Below are 18462 nucleotides of genomic sequence, written 5' to 3'. Positions count from 1 at the left end.
TCTTACCAACCACTTTAAACGTATGATTAAAAAAAAGTCCATAGAGATGTTAAATCAAACACAACATTAAACAAAATAGAAATATATATATGGATTTATTTTTATCTAAAATAACAAAATAATCATTTATTCAATACATTTTTTTTGTTGAAAGAATTAAGCACATTTTACTTTTAATTCAAGCAAAGTAATACCAGAATTCCAGATGTTTCAGGAAATTCACTCTTAAAGGGATAGTTCACCCAAAAATGAAAATTATGTCATTAATCACTCACTCTCATGTCGTTCCAAACCCGTAAGACTTTCGTTCATCTTCGGAACACAAATGAAGATCTTTTTGATGTCCCTCCATTGACAGCTACGCAACTACCACTTTCAAAAAGTTCATAAAGAGATCGTAAAACTAATCCATATGAATCGAGCGGTTACACTTTTCTGAAGAGACTCGATCACTTTAAATGAAGAACAGATTGAATTTAATCTTGAGGAGTAAATAATGACATAATTTTCATTTTTGGGTGAACTGTTTAAGAACGAAACATTTCCATCCAACATTATCAGTTCATTCCTGAAATTCAAAACAAGCTCTTTATCCAGTGTTGTCTGGAATTCCATACGTCATATTATCCGCTCGATTAATTTAACGTGATACCCATTTGCCTGATCTAAACGCTATAAAATTTCACAGGTCCGGATCACGTTGCTTCAGGGCTCCTTGTACCGCACATCTGTCGGCACCTGCTCGACACCACACGGCATAATTACGACACACTGGAAAGGTGTGAGGCGTCATCCGGGGCCGCGCCGCTCCTGGCCCCAGGCCACAGCTCCTCACAGCGGTGTAATCAGATTGGGGCCGGTGAGAGACTGAACGAGCCTCTCCGGGCTGCTTGGCTGTTTGCAGAGAGACTGCAGGATCGTAATGCTCTAGATTAATAGACAGCTATAAGATCAGTGCTGGAATGTCACGAGCGATCTAGAAACAGTGCAAAATGTTGGACACAGTGGGAAAAGGGTGGTATTTCTGTGGATGGGAAAGACCATAAGTGATGGATTCTTTTATTTCCCCTTTAAGGACATTTTTGTCACATTACAGGACATTCATGCTATAGGATATGTTTTTTTCCATTAATATTTTTCATATGATGACAGTGCAAGGCCAGAGTCCTGTATTATAATGGCACATGTTGGTCCAGGTTGTTACTGAGACGTCCATCTGATGAGCAGCGACAGCCCTCCGTCTGGATTGAATTAGCTGGAGCACTTATCAAGAGAGAGAATGACGGGCAAAAACACTCAAAAGAAATATTTCATGACTAAACGTGTCAACAGACACTAGAAAGTTTCGGCCAGGATGTTGTTTGAGTGCTAGAAAGTACAACAATTAATAAAATAGCAGTAGACTGTGGCCTAAAGCAACAGACCAGATGATACTGACAAGACAAGAGTTATTTAGTACCATTGATATTTTGTTAATATTTACGTTTAGATTTTACTTTTTATATTTTGTTACCACTTTAATTTTAGTTAAATATTTAGTCTTTTTTTTTAAATGTCTACACTGTGATAAATAATCACAGCAATAATCAATAATTTTTTTTCAATTTAAAATTCAACATTAGAATAAGAAATAATGTGTTGTTTTAACTTTAAAAAAGTGTGTTCTTGCTTGACTTAAAATATTAAGTTTAGTTAACCTTAGTTTAGTTGGATATTTAGGTTATCTCAACATATTTTTAGTTGTTATAACTAATTTCTGCAACATTTTTTACAGTGATATAGTTTTATTATTTTTTTATTTAAATTCAAGTTAAACTAAAGGAAAATGGGAAGTGTTGCCTTTGCAACTAGCTGAAATAAAATAAGTTTTTGAAATAAAAAATATTTTATTTCAATTAACGTTTATTTTATTTTAAGTGCACTGTACAAAAAATTGCTGCCTTAAATTTTAAGTACAATCAACTTGGCTGTATACGTCATTTCAACTTAAATTATATTACATTAATTGTAGAAAATTGACAATGAAAACACGATAAAATGAGTTGAATCTTGAATAACGTGCCTTAAAGTTGAAGTTTAATGAGCTAAAGTAATGTAAAAACATAGGCTGTCACGACTTATTGATCATATTTTTGACAGTGTAACGCGTAAGTGTTTTTTATGGTTTTAGTTTTAGTTAATGATAATAACTCTGCAACAAGCATTTCTCTGAAATTTCTTTATACTGATTTAATACTAGGGATGGTGGAATCTGTTTCCACACAATGCCTCCATAAAACCAAATCATAATTGCACTAACCATAATATTTGTCTACTGAATATAGACTTAAAGTCTGCATATCACCAACGGTAATGTCCACATCATCAGTAAGAAAAGAGTCTTATCATACGAGCAGATAGTCTTTCTTGAGTATGTATTCTCTATGCACAGGGGAGCAATTCCAGTCTGTTTTCCTCTTATAATACTATTTGTTAAGTCGATAAGCATAACTGTTTACACATTATCACTGAACTGCTTTCTGAAGAACCATTGGAATCCAATACTGATACAAATTTGATTGGCTAACAAACCGTGGTGCTTACAACTACACTGCAACAATAAAACCCAAGCTTGACAACAGTGTACATGCCATCCAGAAATTCACAGACTTTTAGAGACATTGCATTTCATGTTCAAATTTAAAGACGGTGGTGTCTTTATACAGTGCTATGCATAAGTTTAGACACCCATGCTAAAGTTGACTAAAAAGAGGAATAAAAAATCATCTTTTGGAAATTGAACTTAATGCCTTAATTTAAAAAATTAGGAAAAATCCAACCTTTAAGGACACCAATTTTCTTTGTGAATGAATAATGTATGGTAAATAAATAAATGTTCTTCCTTAAAATACAGGGTGCATAAGTTTGGACACCTCTATGTTAAACTCCCATAGAGGCATGCAGATTTTTATTTTTAAAGGCCAGTTACTTCATGGAGCCAGGATACTATACATCCTGATAAAGTTCCCTTGGCCTTTGGAATTAAAATAGCCCCACATCATCACATAGCCTTCACCATACCTAGAGATTGGATGTATAGTGTATAACTTTATCAGGATGTATAGTATCCTGGCTCCATTAAGTAACTGGCCTTTAAAAATAAAAATCTGCCTGCCTCTATGGGAGTTTAACATAGGGGTGTCCAAACTTATGCACCCTGTATTTTAAGGAAGAACATTTATTTATTTACGATACATTATTCATTCACAAAGAAAATTGGTGTCCTTAGAGGTCGGATTTTTCCTATTTTTTTTTATTAAGGCATTAAGTTCAATTCCAAAAGATGATTTTTTATTCCTCTTTTTAGTCAACTTTAGCTTGGGTGTCTAAACTTATGCATAGTGTATATATTGATGATTAGGCCACAAATTCAACAGAGAGTTATGTAAAATACTGATGGGTTGTTCATGCATGATTTTTTGCATCATACAAAATTCATAATTTATCTTTGGCTGCATTACAATGATTTTGCAATGTCCAAATTTTGCATAAGTGGACATTTAGGAATTTAGCTTAGTAAATAAGCAAAGAAATAACAAGGAGTGCCTCAAAAACCTTGTTTTGTGCTCTCTTACACAACAGTATCAGGGTCTTCGGTTGCTGGTTCAAAACCATGTTAGAACTTAGAAAGATATTGGAGTAACCAGACGTGATTTTATATATTCTAATTTTCTATTATGTATGTTTGAAAATAATGCCTTGTTACTGTAGTTCTGTTTGTTTTTGCTCTGTGGGACAGGGAACTAAGAAAAAAAAAAAAAAACATTTCACTACAGTATATCACATGTGACCAATAAAGAACCAGTTTAATAAACAAGTAAATATTCCATAACTTGCATTTTAAACACAATATTGCCAGTTACTTTGTCTGTTTTTGTGCCGCCAATGAAAACCGATCCAAACGAAGCCACAGCACAACACCAAGAAACACAGAAGTGGTGTTTCGTTCCTGAATGAATCAACGTTTTTGAACAAATCTGCTGAGTGAATGATTCACTGACTCACTCATATAATGACAAAACCTGAATGAAGCAGCATTTTTAAACGAATCAAATAATTCAAATTACTAACACTGCAGAAAGAGTCACAGAAAAATATGCATGGCTTCATACTACTTTATTAGTAGCATGTAATTTGCAACAACAGTTTAAAGGATATGTGACCCTGGACCACAAAACCAGTCACATGGGTCAATTTTTTTAAATTGAGATTTATACATCTTCTGAAAGCTGAATAAATATTCTTTCCATTGATGTATGGTTTGTTAGAATGGGAGAATATTTAGTCGAGATACAACTATTTGAAAATCTGGAATCTGAGGGTGCAAAAAAATCGAAACATTGAGAAAATGGCTTTTAAAGTTGCGCATTTATGTTGGCGATTGTGCTGCATTCACTCACAAAAATAAATGTTTTATATATTTACAGTAGGAAATTTACAAAATATCTTCATGGAACATGATCTTTACTTAATATCCTAATGATTTTTGGCATAAAAGAAAAATCGATAATTTTGACCCATACAACGTATTGTTGGCTATTGCCACAAATATACCCGTGCGACTCGTGACTGGTTTTGTGATCCAGGGTCACATTTCACAAATCTGCTGAGTGAATGATTCACTGACTTACTCATATAATGACAAATCCTGAATGAAGCAGCATTTTTAAACGAATCAAATAATTCAAATGACTAACAATGCAGAAAGAGTCACTGAAAAATATGCATGTCCATTATATTTGACCATTGAATTTATCGAACAATTTGTGTGTTATAGCAAGGGCTACACGCACCCCTGTTTGGGAAGCATTGACCTAGAGAGCAAACTCTCATAAAGGCCACTGAAAACACGCGACTGCAGCATAATATAACATTGAATGCCCCTTTTCAGGGTTAATATAACCCTGTATTTGTAGTCAGTAGGCTAGATCCATTTCCTTTCTACACCAAGGCCTTCATTTTCACCCTTTTGCATGCAAGCCATGCTCAATGGAGTCTCATCCACAAACCACGGGTTGCCTGGAGGCCAGAGATGCCGCGCTGCTCACAGACAGGACAAACTCATATCTCTAGTGGATATTGCAAGAGAGGCTTCAGGATTAACCCACTCTAGGGTATATCTTATGAATCAATGTAGAAATAAAGGAAAAGGACACATTTTCCCAATTCTCCGGGCAGAGTAAAATACCGGGCAGAGTCCGTTCCATTAGTTTTACATCTGAATGAATCGCTCTGGAGACCCAGTCGCTCATTAAAACTGGCATGTTAAGAGATGGAAATGCAGAGTGATAGATTTCTGCAGCGATAATGGAAATCTCTCAGAACAAAGGCTGGTTATTAATGAATGTGCTTCATAGCATGAGCATTTGAAAAAGAAAACAGAAAGGAACAGTGGGCTGGGAAATGAAGGCCTCTGAGATGAAAAACAAGCATGTGTGAGTTATTATATTAATCATACGAATGATAAAGACACTGCTGATGGGAGATTGTTGTACAAGTGGGATATTCAAAGAATGTTTGAAAATGTTCCGAATGGAATACGAGCTTATAACATCTTACTGCATGCTCATATACTGTTGGCTTCATTCTACTTTTGTAGTACTGTCAAATAGTATGTAATTTGCAACAACAGTTTAAAGGATATTTGTGACCCTGGACCACAAAACCAGTCACATGGGTCAATTTTTTGAAATTGAGATTTATACATCATCTGTAAGCTGGGTAAATAATCTTTCCATTTATGTATGATTTGTTAAGATGGGACAATATTTGACCGAGATACAACTATTTGAAAATCGAATAATTGAAAAATCAAAACATTGAGAAAATCGCCTTTAAAGTTGTCCATTTATGTTGGCGATTGTGCTGCATTCACTCACAAAAATAAATGTTTTCTATATTTACAGTAGGAAATTTACAAAATATCTTCATGGAACATGATCCTTACTTAATATCCTAATGATTTTTGGCATAAAAGAAAAATGGATCATTTTGACCCATACAATGTATTGTTGTCTATTGCTACAAATATACCCGTGCGACTTGTGACTGGTTTTGTGATCCAGGGTCACATATTTGAAATATGCATACTGTAGAATACTACATTTGCCAAAATGTGCAGTTTACAGCAGTGAGGAATACTGTACCCATAGTGTGCTTGATCTGACCATCCATTTACAATGTGAAGACTGAGCAGGAAGTATTATCGGCCATTGTCATCTTTTTCTTGATTATTTGATTTTACTGCCAAAAGTAATAACACTTTATTTTAATGCTCCCCAACAGACATTCTGTTGACTACAAGTCATGCACCTACATGTCAACTAGTAGACTTAATTTCTACTAACACTTTATTTTGATGCTCCCCAACAGAGATTCTACTGACTATAACTTTGCAACTACAAGTCAATTTAATCTTAACCTTAAACCTTCCTCTAACAGTCTACTAATACTCTAATGAGAGTAAGTTGTCATGTAGGTGCAACATCAACAGAATGTCTAAAGGGGACCATCAAATTAAAGTTCAACCGATTTTTTCAATTCAGGAATTGAAATTGAGTTCAGTAACTATCTTTATAAGTGAGTCGTGAATCATTAACTCTGATATGTTAAATAAAAAAACAGATTCGGCAGAATTAGGTTTGTAAACTAGTATTTTGTGTCAAACATAGCAAACAGTAACACTCGACGTTATTTTAATCCTATTTTGTGTTTAAAAAAGTCGGTAACACTTAATTTTACAGTGTCTTTGTTACATAATATGTAAGCTGAAAAAATGATTTGTTGAAATTAATACAAAAATTAAATCGTTAGTGCTTGCATTCAATTGATTTTATCTACATTTAAACAAATGCACTAAATCAATTTTAGTTCAACTTAATGCATTTGTTTAAATGTAGATAAAATCAATTGAATGCAACCACTTACGATAAATTTTTTATTTATTTCGACGAATCATTTTTTTCAGTGTACTTACCATAGTAATAACAGTAAATTATGCATAATTACATGCAAATAGCCTTCAACCAAATCCTAATCCTACCCTAACCCTTTAGTAAGTACATGTAGTTACTTAATATTACTCAGGACTTAAATATATAATTACACTGTAACAATTACACCTTAAAATAAAGTGTAACCAAAAAGTCTTAACCTTTGGAAATCCAATTAAGTTATTAAGATTGTGAATAAAGAGATAGTTCACAATGCTACTGTTTTTACTCTATTTTCGCTCAAATAAACACAGGCTTGTTGAGTATAAGACACTTTGAAAAACAAGAAAAAATCTTAAGACTCTTCCTCTGGCAGTATTAGCACATCAGCACAAGGTCAGAGCCGTGTCTCAGCTCATGGTAGACACAACTGCCCTTACCAGACAGATACACATCTCAAGGACCCTGCCTTCGTCCGTGCCGGCCGCCCGATCAATAATGTGAAAGAGAGACAGCATTTAAATGACCTGTTAGAAGACTGGATTTCCTGTGGAGAATTGAGAAACCAGTAACAGCAGGAAAAAAACGCTGAAGAAAAAGAAGCGATTGCAACAAAAAAGGCAGGAAGAAAAACTGCTGCCGGGGTGATTATCTGCGGATTACATGGTGGCTGCAGGGGGTTTGGGGTAAATATGATATAATGAGGGCTGAATATAACGGTAAAGGCTGGGAGGGAGTTCTTATCAGAAATTATAAATCAGATAGTTCCGGTCCTGGACAATTGATCAGTACAGCATTTCAGCCATACATGATATAAAAGAAGAGCTGTGACACAAAACACCATTTCACTCACTAGCTTAACCTTAGTTCACGCGTCACACACTAGATGACACCTAATGGATTTGAATTTAAAAAAAGATATTATTTATATTTTAGTCTTTAATCTTTCCGCTATTCATACTAAACATTAGTAGCTCGTCCTGCTACCAGGGTTGTGCACCATGTAGATATGAATACGTTTAGAATTCAATACATTTCAATTCAATTTCAATTCCTGAATTTTAATTAAAGATGCAGAATTGCTCATTCAAATTTGACTGCAAGGAAGTAGAATGAAAATGAATGGAAAATTCTAATAAATTCAACTAGATAGAATAATCAATAGATAGAATGATCGACATATATATACTGTATATATATATATATATATATATATATATATATATATATAGACAGATATAGATAGATAGATAGATAGATAGATAGATAGATAGATAGATAGATAGATAGATAGATAGATAGATAGATAGATAGATAGATAGATAGATAGATAGATAGATAGATAGATAAACAGAACGATCGACAGAATGATAGAACGATAGATTTGATCTGGGTCCTCACTGCTCTGCTTAATGCTCACAGGCATTGTGATTATCAAGTACTAAACAGTCAGTGTGTACAAGACACCTGCCAGAGAGAGAGAGAGAGAGAGAGAGAGAGAGACATGTGACATGTTTTTGTCTGCATACATCTGGAAAACTGTCCCCAGGAAACCCACATGTCGTTCAGAGCCATATGCTCATATCTTCAAAATACAGGTATCTGTGCGTGTGTGTGTGTGTGTGTGTGTGTGTGTGTATCTGTGTATGTGTACATCTGCTGGCATTGTGGGATTTGCATTTATCAGCGTAGCAGGCAGAAATGTACAGCATTCACAAGTGAGAAAACTCCAAAATGAATCTTTCATATTTAGCCCTGAGCGCAGTGTGAGTAACTCGGCTGTCTCTGGTTTTGCTGTTTAACAGCCCATTCATGCTTTGCGTTCCCCTCTCTCTTATGACATTACTGAATCAATAGCTTCAGATGTAGTTCCTGTAGTGCTTTTGTTTCAAACTGAGGCCCGTTACGGGAAGTAGGCCATCGCTTAAAGAGTGTGCTTTAAAACGAACCTCTCATCTCAATGCTAAAAGACGATCTGAGGTGAACCGCAGGTGGAGGAGAGATCTGTCTGGAATCAATCTTTCATCTTCCTGTGTGCAAAAACAGTGGCAAAACACACACAAAAGAAATGCAGATAACTGCATGCTGCTGTCAACTGATCTTCACTTCAGTTGCCCCAGAGTTGGAGGGTTTGGCTCTTCATAGCAATTTTTATATTGTATCTTTGACAGAATCTCACGAGCTTTAAAAAAAAGACAAAAACAGTCCGTTCAAATAGACAGATTCCATGATCCAAACGGTTAACCAGCAATCAATAAGCAATCTCACTGTGACTTGTGTCGTCTATTGTGTTTAAATGAGACATTAACACTAACTGTCACTTACATCTCAATATTCGCTGCTATTCTGCAACGTCATTATAGCCCAACCACGCGTAAAGGTTAGAGACCAAAAGGGGACATCATTTCCAGGTCATGACCTTTGGCAGTATCAATAGAGCATGTTTGATTTAGTCCTGTTCAGTGGGGTTTGTGCTTCTGTCTTAATGCTCTTAAAGTGGATTACGAATGAAGATACTTGACACTAATGGCTTGTTGAAAATCCACCCTGTTACAAGTCCCTTTGTCCTTCAAATCATGCCTATTTTGATGGCTGAAGTACTTGTTAAAAGGTAAAAAGTGAAAAACTTAGACATAAAAAGGTGTCTTACAATGCAACATAAAAACAAAAGTGATTCGCGGTTCACGTTTTGGGTTTATCTGAAATAGCTGATACCACAAGAATAGACAGAAAATAGAAGAGAATAGAAAATTAGCAATGTAGGCTATGTTTATTTTGATATTTTTACTTCGTTACTGTACTTAAGTACAATTTTCAAGTATCTGTGCTTGATCAGAGTATTTTTATTTTGGGAAAATTTTACTTTACTACATTCCAAAGCACTTCATTTCATAAAAACATATCATTCCTCATTATTTCTTAAGAAATCACCCCCTGATACCCAAACGATAGCGATGTCCAATTCATGGATGAGTCCCAATGAACCTGTTGAACACTGTAAAAAGTGAACAGTTGGATCAACTTAAAAAAATTACTTCAATGATAAAACATGATAATTTAAGTTGAGAAAACTTAATTTCTTTAGGTGTTACCAATTGAAGTAATTTTTTTAAGTTGATCCAACTATTCACTTTTTACAGTGAACTGGTTCACAAATTGCACTGAATGATTCGGACTGATTCGATTGCAGCTGTTCTGGAGTCAACAACAAACTGATTCAGTGATTCGCTCAAAATGAACTGCGATATTGTAGGAGCTTGAGTGGCGTGAAATGTACGTTACTAATGCCGAATTTTAGTAAATTATAATTTACTCATCATATTTAGGTCAGTTGCGAACTAAATCTGATGTAAAATGTTTAATGAGTATAATATTAAGTATAATGTTTAATAAGTTTTGGTAATGAAATAAAAAAGTTTGCTTATTTGCACATCATTGCATATTAAACATTTGCACTAATATTTCTTATTATTGCTGACTAATGACTAGTACTGGATAGAATAAATTATAAACATGGTTCATCAATCAATCAATCCTTTTTACTTTTAGTACTTAAGTACATTAAAAAACAGTAACTTTTGTACTTTTACTCAAGTAAAATTGAAAATGAGTACTTAAACTTTTCCTAGAGTCATATTTTATTAGGGTATCTGTACTTTTACTCAAGTACTTCATTTGTGTATCGTTCAATGATTTTATGCCACTAACCTGTCAGCCTGACTGTAGACTATGTATCTTCAACACTTTATAAATGCATAAAGTCCAGCAAAAGTTGTCCTGAGTACTATCAGACATTCAACACATCACATCTCTCTTTTTTCTTCCCTACAGTGAAACTAGGCTGCAAGTCTAGTAAATTCAGCACTGAATGAAAAAACAGAAGACGTTCCTGATGGATGGAGCGTCGGAGGCTAATAGAAACATATCGACAGGAAAATGTTGTGCTTATCTCACTCCTGCTGTAAGACGGCAAGCGACAGTCCCAAAAGCAGATGGGAGACACTTTAGGGAGTGAAGGAGGGGGAAGAGAGAGGGAAGAGAGAGGCGGAGGGATGTGGAGTTATAAATGAACAGTTTTATAGCTTTATTGCTGCTAATTCACAGGGAATCAGGACTCCTGGGGAAAAGGCAGAAGGCCAGTCTCCAGATGTAATACTGATCAATGACACGCTCTGAAAATGATTAACTTTCACACAGAGGGTGTCGCAAATTCAGAGATCATAGTGTTTTATAATGCAGTCGTCTCAAATACTGGGCAGCACAAATGTCTCTGAAGAACACTGAAATGGCTGTTATTCAGAAAACTCTTTATTATGACAGACTCTTTTCTTTATTGTGCTCTTTGATTTATTACTTTGTATTTAATTAGGCCTCAAACTTCCGACATTAGTTGTTTAAAAAGTGCTCTCTGTGTGGTACAGAGAGTCTGCTGAAAAGGAAAGTTTCCGAAACCCTGTAATGCCCTTTTTCAGTCTTGATTTTGTTTTTGGGGTCTACTAAATTATGTTTTCATGCTTGATTTTTTAAAAAAACACATTATTTTTCCATTATTGCACCACCTCTCTTCCCAGTCTGTCAGTAATGCTCTGTTTAGTTCCTGTCTCTATGAAGCCCCTCCTTCTGAAAAGCACAATGTGCTCTGATTGGTCGGCTGGACCAGTGTGTTGTAATTGGTCAACCGCTTCGAGTGTGTTTGGGAAAAGTCCCGCCCCTTACCATAACAGCGTGTTTCAACACACCACTTACTAACTCAACCAGGCCCCGCCCCTTTATTTGCATATGACTTGGATGGGAATAATTTAAATGAGGAATATTGTAACGTGTTCGTTCACGGAAGAAAACTCAAGACTACAATGGAGGCGTTTCAGGGGGTTCAGAAACAGTGACACTGATACAGAGAGTAACTCCCTCTGCGGACCTTTTTCATGCTCAAAACAGCAACATCACACACTAAAGAAAGTTTTTAAGTTTTAAAAAAGCATAATACGACCCCTTTAAAAAATTATCCATTTCTATTTCACGTTGACTTTAACTAAAAAGATTTGTTGCGAACTATAAATGAAATTCTGTACACCGTCAGCCTATACTATTACTAGAATTTTTTTTAGAAATCTCTTTGCAAATTGATATTATAAATTGCACTCTCTCTCTCAATAAATGAACACTCAAAATCATTGATGAAATGAACATTCAAAGTGTTATGTCACTGCAGCAGTATTCAGAATTTTTTTTATAAAATAATTTGACATTTCTCTCTATCTGCACATCTGATTTGCACTAGCTTGCTATTGATGTATTACTGTATTTGATGCACTGTGCACTATAAAGATTGCTGTTAAAATATCACGCAAGAATGCTTACATGTCACATAAAAAATAATACAGTTAATAAACTAATAGTTACAGAGTGCACGGTTACTTTATGCTGTCCTACAAATCTCCCAATATAGGCTTTTAAGCATAATTTGGAGGTTTTCATTATGTTCATAGGTTATAAATATGATGCTAGAATTGTAGGTTGGAGCAAACAATTCACACAAATTATTTTAATTTAAGACTGTACCGGAACCGGACAAAATCCTGCATAATGGACTGTATCTCCTCTGCTTAAGCCCAGGAAAATGGTCAGTTTGAGTGAAAGTGTGTTAATTAAAGTGTATGTGTGTGTGTGGGATAACGTGTGTAAAGTAGCATTACTCATCCATGACATCAACCAATTGATCATGATGTAGGACTCAATTTCAGAGGGGAAACCTGTGATGTAGGAGTCAGCAGGTTATCAGTCGGAGGCCTGCACCTTGTCTTTATTGAGGTGGAGGTGTTTCTGTCCACCGGAGGAGGAGGAGGAGGAGGAGGAGGAGGAGGGGGCAGCCACCCAATGCACAATCAATGAAGGGTTTAACTCAAAGGTGGAAATTCACCGTGCAGTAAATATTGTTTTTCTACAATCTGCAGTTCCCAAAAGAGCCATCATAAGGCATGTGGAAAGCATGACTTGGAAACAGATGTATGCCATGAATAAAAACATTTGTGTTGCCAAACATGTGATTCGATAATAAACTCATGACTATTTCAACATGTGTTGCTAATGTACATGAGCTGTTTCGCTCTTAACTGCTGGTGTTTGAAGACATTAAAGTCCAGTGTAATTTTGGACTCCTAATGGAATAGGCTTTTAATGTTGACTTAGTAAGTGACCCTTATTATGAGAAGGACTTTGGATTGGACTGCATGACGAGGTCCGCGGTCTCTTAAGGGAAAACGAGAGGTATTGCGGCATTATTGCGCTGCTCTGATAGCAGGTGCTCCGCACTGACTTGGCCTTTATTGACCCATTACTCAGTGGCCCTATCGCTGGACAGTAACAGCCCAGTCAATGGATGGGGAAATGGTGACCATTCACCGCCAAAACTACGCTTTTATTTGCCGACAGTGCTGAGCTCTCAAATATTGTGTGGCAAGCGTTTTGTGTTACATTACCCATCAATACAATTTTGGGGCCTTTTTCCTACTTTTATTGACAATGAGCTGTAGGTCAAATAACATGTAGCCTACTGTCCATTTTAATGTAGATAAAACGGAAAATTTCAGTTTAAATATCAGTTATTTAAAGTTATTGACAGCCAGTTATTCACAGTACAAAACACTCTGGGCGGCACAAATAGTATATTTTTTCTGCAAATGATCCAATACATAATATCTGCCCAATTTGTGTCTAATTGTAATTGTGTCTAACAAAAGACAAAGGAAGCATTTTCACCCACCATTTTAAAAGTTGAAGCCAATTTATTTTTCTATTATAACTATACATGATTATACAATACCGTTCAAAAGGGTTTAGTAATTATAATGTTTATGAGCAAAGTCTCTTATGTTCAACAAGGCTGTATTTATGATGTCAAAAATACTGTAAAAATGTAACAATTTAAAATAACTCTTGTATTTGAATATATTTTAAAATGTAATTTATTCCTGTGATCAAAGATTAATTTTTGTGGAAACTGTGATACTCTACCGTTCAAAAGTTTGGGGTAAGTGATTAAAAAAAGAAGAAGAAGAAATTAAAACTTTTTATTTAGCAAAGACTGATTAAATTGATTAAATGTGATAGTAAACAGATTTATAATGTTACAAAAGCTTCACATTGCTTCACGTCTGTGTGAAACTGATCCTTTTTTTACAGGATTCTTTGTTTATCATTTTAATGTTATAAAAGTCTTTAAAGTCACTTTTGATCGAGAATTTTCCTTTATTTTTTTTTTTTAACATTAGTTTAGTTGCATTAATTTGCATTTAACATGGTTCTTCCCTGATGTCAGTGATCCTATGAGAACAACAACCTGTTTATGAGCTCATTACCTAAGAGTCACAGTGTTAGGCCACGGCTCACACAGTTCAACCCTTCCTAAAGATTATGTCTAAGCAAAGTTTGACTACATTTCAGGTAAAAGCAAGTGGTAGCACAACAGATTTCAGGATTTTGTTCTTTTCTCCATCCATGTATTAATGTAATTGACTAAAACCAGTGTGTAGTTTTGTACCACGACACCTCGCAGGACTAACATTACAGCTGTCACCTCCCACTGCATGGGATCGCTCACAATTTACCACCAGTTTGTGGGATCCAGTTACTCAACCCCGCAAGGACACATTCACTGGAAGAGAGGGAGGGCGGTTCCGAGACAAAGCCCGGTGAGTAAGATTCAAAAGAGGGAAACTGGACCCTGGCGGGCTGCGTTATCAGAGTTTTGTGTCGAAATAATTAGCCTGCTTAACGCGCCATCTGGGCCCTCCTCCGCTGGCAGGCAACGGGTACCAGATGCCACCTGGCTCATTCTGCCGCAGCGGTGGAAACAAACTCTGCCGCGAGTGCTACATCGCCTCTCTGCTGGGCCCTAAACGCTGCGACGAAGGGCTGAAAAACTCCCGATGAAACTGTCGAGATGCCACATTACGTGCCGACCACTTCATTATCTGAGAGCTTAGCATCTTTTAGAGGTCCAGAACACACTAAACTGCGCTACAGGACGTAGATTGCATTGTCAACAGAGCCATTATCTTTAAAGGACGTAAAAACTTCAACAAATTCAATCCAGACTGTAAATTCTGAATAATTTGTTTTGGGAATTCTCGTCCCACGTGAATTCGGATCTTAAAAGTAATGACTCCCAGAGAAAGCACTTGTGTTGTAGACTGTTGAGAGATAACGTTTAGCACGTCCACTACTTTTCCAGCTTCTAATTACCCAAACAAATCCATCACCTCCCAAATTTCCCAGGTTATCAATGAAAAGCAGCTGCCCTGTAATGTGACTGCTCCCAGCACTGACAGTGACAATGGGCAGAAATATTTGTTGGACTGGAAGAGGCCTGCTTGGTAACTAGATAAGGGTCTGAATTTACTTGATGAGGTAAAAAGTTCCTGAGCTCAGCAGCATGAGGCTGACGGTCCCCTGAGGGCGGCTGAGAAACCGTATCTGCCCTGTAGGAGCTTCCCCTTTGGTAAGCACTTCTTATCACGAGGCCATCACGGCTGGCCGATAGCGCTGGGTAATATCCAGTAACAGCAGTCTTATGTGAGATCCAATACACGGATCAATCCTCAGGCCAGAGAGCTCTCATTATCCTCCACAGGCTTTCTTATCCGCGGAGACCGTGCAAAACACGAATATCATACATATAAACCTTCTCATCTAGAAGAATAATGACAGTTTGGTGTGTTCTCAGCTGTTTAGGTCATATTAAAGACATCAGGACACATATACATGTTTACTGCAGGCCCTCAAAATAGTTGAGAAAGTATCATCACAATGCGACAAGTTCTCCAACCAACTGCACACCGCTCCCTTATGGGCGGCTTTACAATGCAGGAGTGCAGTAAATGTGTGTGTGTGTGTGTGTGTGTGTTGGAGCCTGATGATGGGAAGACACAAGAGATTGAGAGAAAGAAAAAAGAGGCAAGAAAACAGGGATATGAGAAAGATAGACAGGAAGGGAGAAAGACAGAGACATTGGGAGCGATGGGACTCTGAAACCCCAGCTCCATTCCTTTGGGGACGCCCATATACTGGCGCACATTTCCCCATGTGACCAAAGAAATGGAAAAAAAACCCTACCAATTGTCATTCTCACACTCACACTCGTCTCCACAAGAGCGACTCATTCTATAAACAAGCAGGTAAAAAATAAATACTCAGCGAAGGCACGATAATAATGCAAAGATCCTGAATGACTGACGCGACAGACACCCGAAGAAAATTGGAAAACTTTTAATACAAAACTGATTGAATGCTTTATCGGACCGAACAGAACATTTAGAACTCCAGAAGATATTTTAATAATTTTCCTTTATATAGAAGTCTGTTTGATTTTTTTTTTTACTTTACTCATAAAGCATGCCAAGTTAATTTTGCAGAGCAATAATAATACATATATAAAATGCCAATTAGATGTATTAATTTGCCAGAAATGACTCTCAATAACCATATTTAAACATATCTGAAATTATTTCAGTCAAAGCACTCATGTTTAATGATAGTTTGCATGAATGGCCTCTTACATTCTGTGGCCTTAAATGTTACTGTTCCTTTAATAAAAGTCAATATGCAAATTCCAAACTTAAATTTCAATGGATTTTAAAAACTACACTTCACACTGTATGTGTGTCCTCAGACTTTAAAGAAACACACACATACCCTCCATACAAACATAAGACAAAAACTTTCAAGTAGATAAGCAATTATCCACAATTAGAACAATACCATCCAGTATAAACAGACTATTCCCAGGACTGCTAAACTCCAGTAAAACCAGCTTGTGTTTCTTACCTCCAGTGAGGAGCTGGTATCTAGAGGGGAAGGTCAGGACCTCTCTGCGTGCCAGCGGTCGTGGATCTCATTTGGCTCCAGCAGGACGGAGCGGGAGGGAGTAAATCAGGGACAGAGAAGCAGGGTGAAGAGGAGCTCCATGCTGGGGCGAGAGACGACTGCTCGAGCCGGGCCGGGTGGACGGCTTCTTTTGCCTCTCCCTGAATGAAAGCAATCCCTGAGACTGAATGGGTAATGAGATCCCGGCTCCTGAGATTTTAGCTTTCTTAATCATGTTCATAATTAATTCAAGAACATTGATAATTTCATTACATTCTTTTTGTCTTATCAATAAATGATGTGCCTGCACTTTTGGTCTTGTGTACGGGAGAGAGAGAGAGAGAGAGAGAGAGAGAAAGAGAGAGAGTGAAAGAGAGAGAGAAGGGGAGATGCTGAGAGTAATACAGTACTATAGGCAAGAGGAGATGAATACGATACAAACAGCAAAGTGGTAATTATAATCTTTGACCAGGCCACCAGCAGCACAATATGAAGTCAAGTGGGCACTAATAATTAATAAGCCCTTATGCTCAGAGTGTGTTTGATTACAAGACGCGTGTTTTGCATGTCTACGCACATGCCGTGAGGCCACAATTAGAAGTGACTTTAAAAATGAGCACTTTTTCATTTTGGAGATTGGTGCATGTCAATTATGCTCATGTTAATTAACACTAAGATTTTAGGTTACAGTTTATATTGGATAATGTATATTCAGTATCTAATGGTTAGTGATGTGATTAACCATTTTTTATTTTTCATCAGTGTTAATCACATTTTTTTTTGCCTAGTTCATTTAAACAGCCCTGCGGTAAAACAAATTAACTTAATTAATTAAAAAACTGCATAATAATAAAATAATTCTAATTATAAATTAAAAAAACCCTGAAATAAAGTATTAAACAAATCAAACAATTTCAAATAAATAAAAATAAATAAACAATATTTTTTTATTTATTTAAATTTCTAATATTTTATCTCAACGTTCAATTTGCATATTCTCAAAAATCTGTTTTTTTCACACGCTGAATTCAAAAGATCACATGCTGGACTCATAAAGCTGTCGCCTTGAATCCAATATTGCAAAAATATATAAAAAGAAGTGATATAAAAAGAAAGATTGTAAGACAGAGCTTTCTGTCTCTGCAAAAGTTAATGAGGTTCTATGCATTTTTAATGGATCATTGTGACAAATTCCACGAGCCAACCACCTCTGTTTTAAGCATGAGTATATGTTATGCTCTTTTATCGACTTTTTCTAAAAATCTATGACAGTATATGTGCTACAAATAAATGAAATGAGGATTTTATAACTCAGGTTGAACCAGTGATGATTATGTTACTGTTTTGTTTACATTTACAAATAAGCTTTGCTTGAGCAAGTAAAGGAGATCGAGGCAGAAAGCGCGAGTACAGTAATTTGATGGATGTGACTGACCCCGTTTATTGGGCAGTGAATGATAAGCCTCAGTGGGCGGGTTAATCTGATAACAAGCACAGCAGAAATATCTCGTAAGGAACTAAACGCAATCACTCAGAGGCTGGTCAGCGCTCAGACCGGTGACTATGATTGATACACGGACACACCATCCGTTCCTCGACAGGAACAAAACCGGCGACGTTTGCCGCA

At 36.3% G+C, this 18462-nt stretch overlaps 1 long non-coding RNA gene across 1 annotated transcript in view; it reads right to left on the bottom strand.

Annotated features, from left to right (window-relative positions):
- Positions 1–18462, bottom strand: part of LOC307165890 — a 41749-nt gene that overhangs the window by 15200 nt on the left and 8087 nt on the right. The window contains exon 3 of the long non-coding RNA XR_013822550.1: positions 16797–16996. This is a non-coding gene — a long non-coding RNA (uncharacterized lncRNA). The remainder of the gene's footprint in view (positions 1–16796; positions 16997–18462) is intronic.

The sequence above is a fragment of the Squalius cephalus genome (assembly GCF_949319135.1).
Source record: "Squalius cephalus genome assembly, chromosome: 10".
NCBI classification, from domain to species: Eukaryota; Metazoa; Chordata; class Actinopteri; order Cypriniformes; family Leuciscidae; genus Squalius; species Squalius cephalus.
This window is presented reverse-complemented; position numbering and strand designations above follow the sequence as displayed.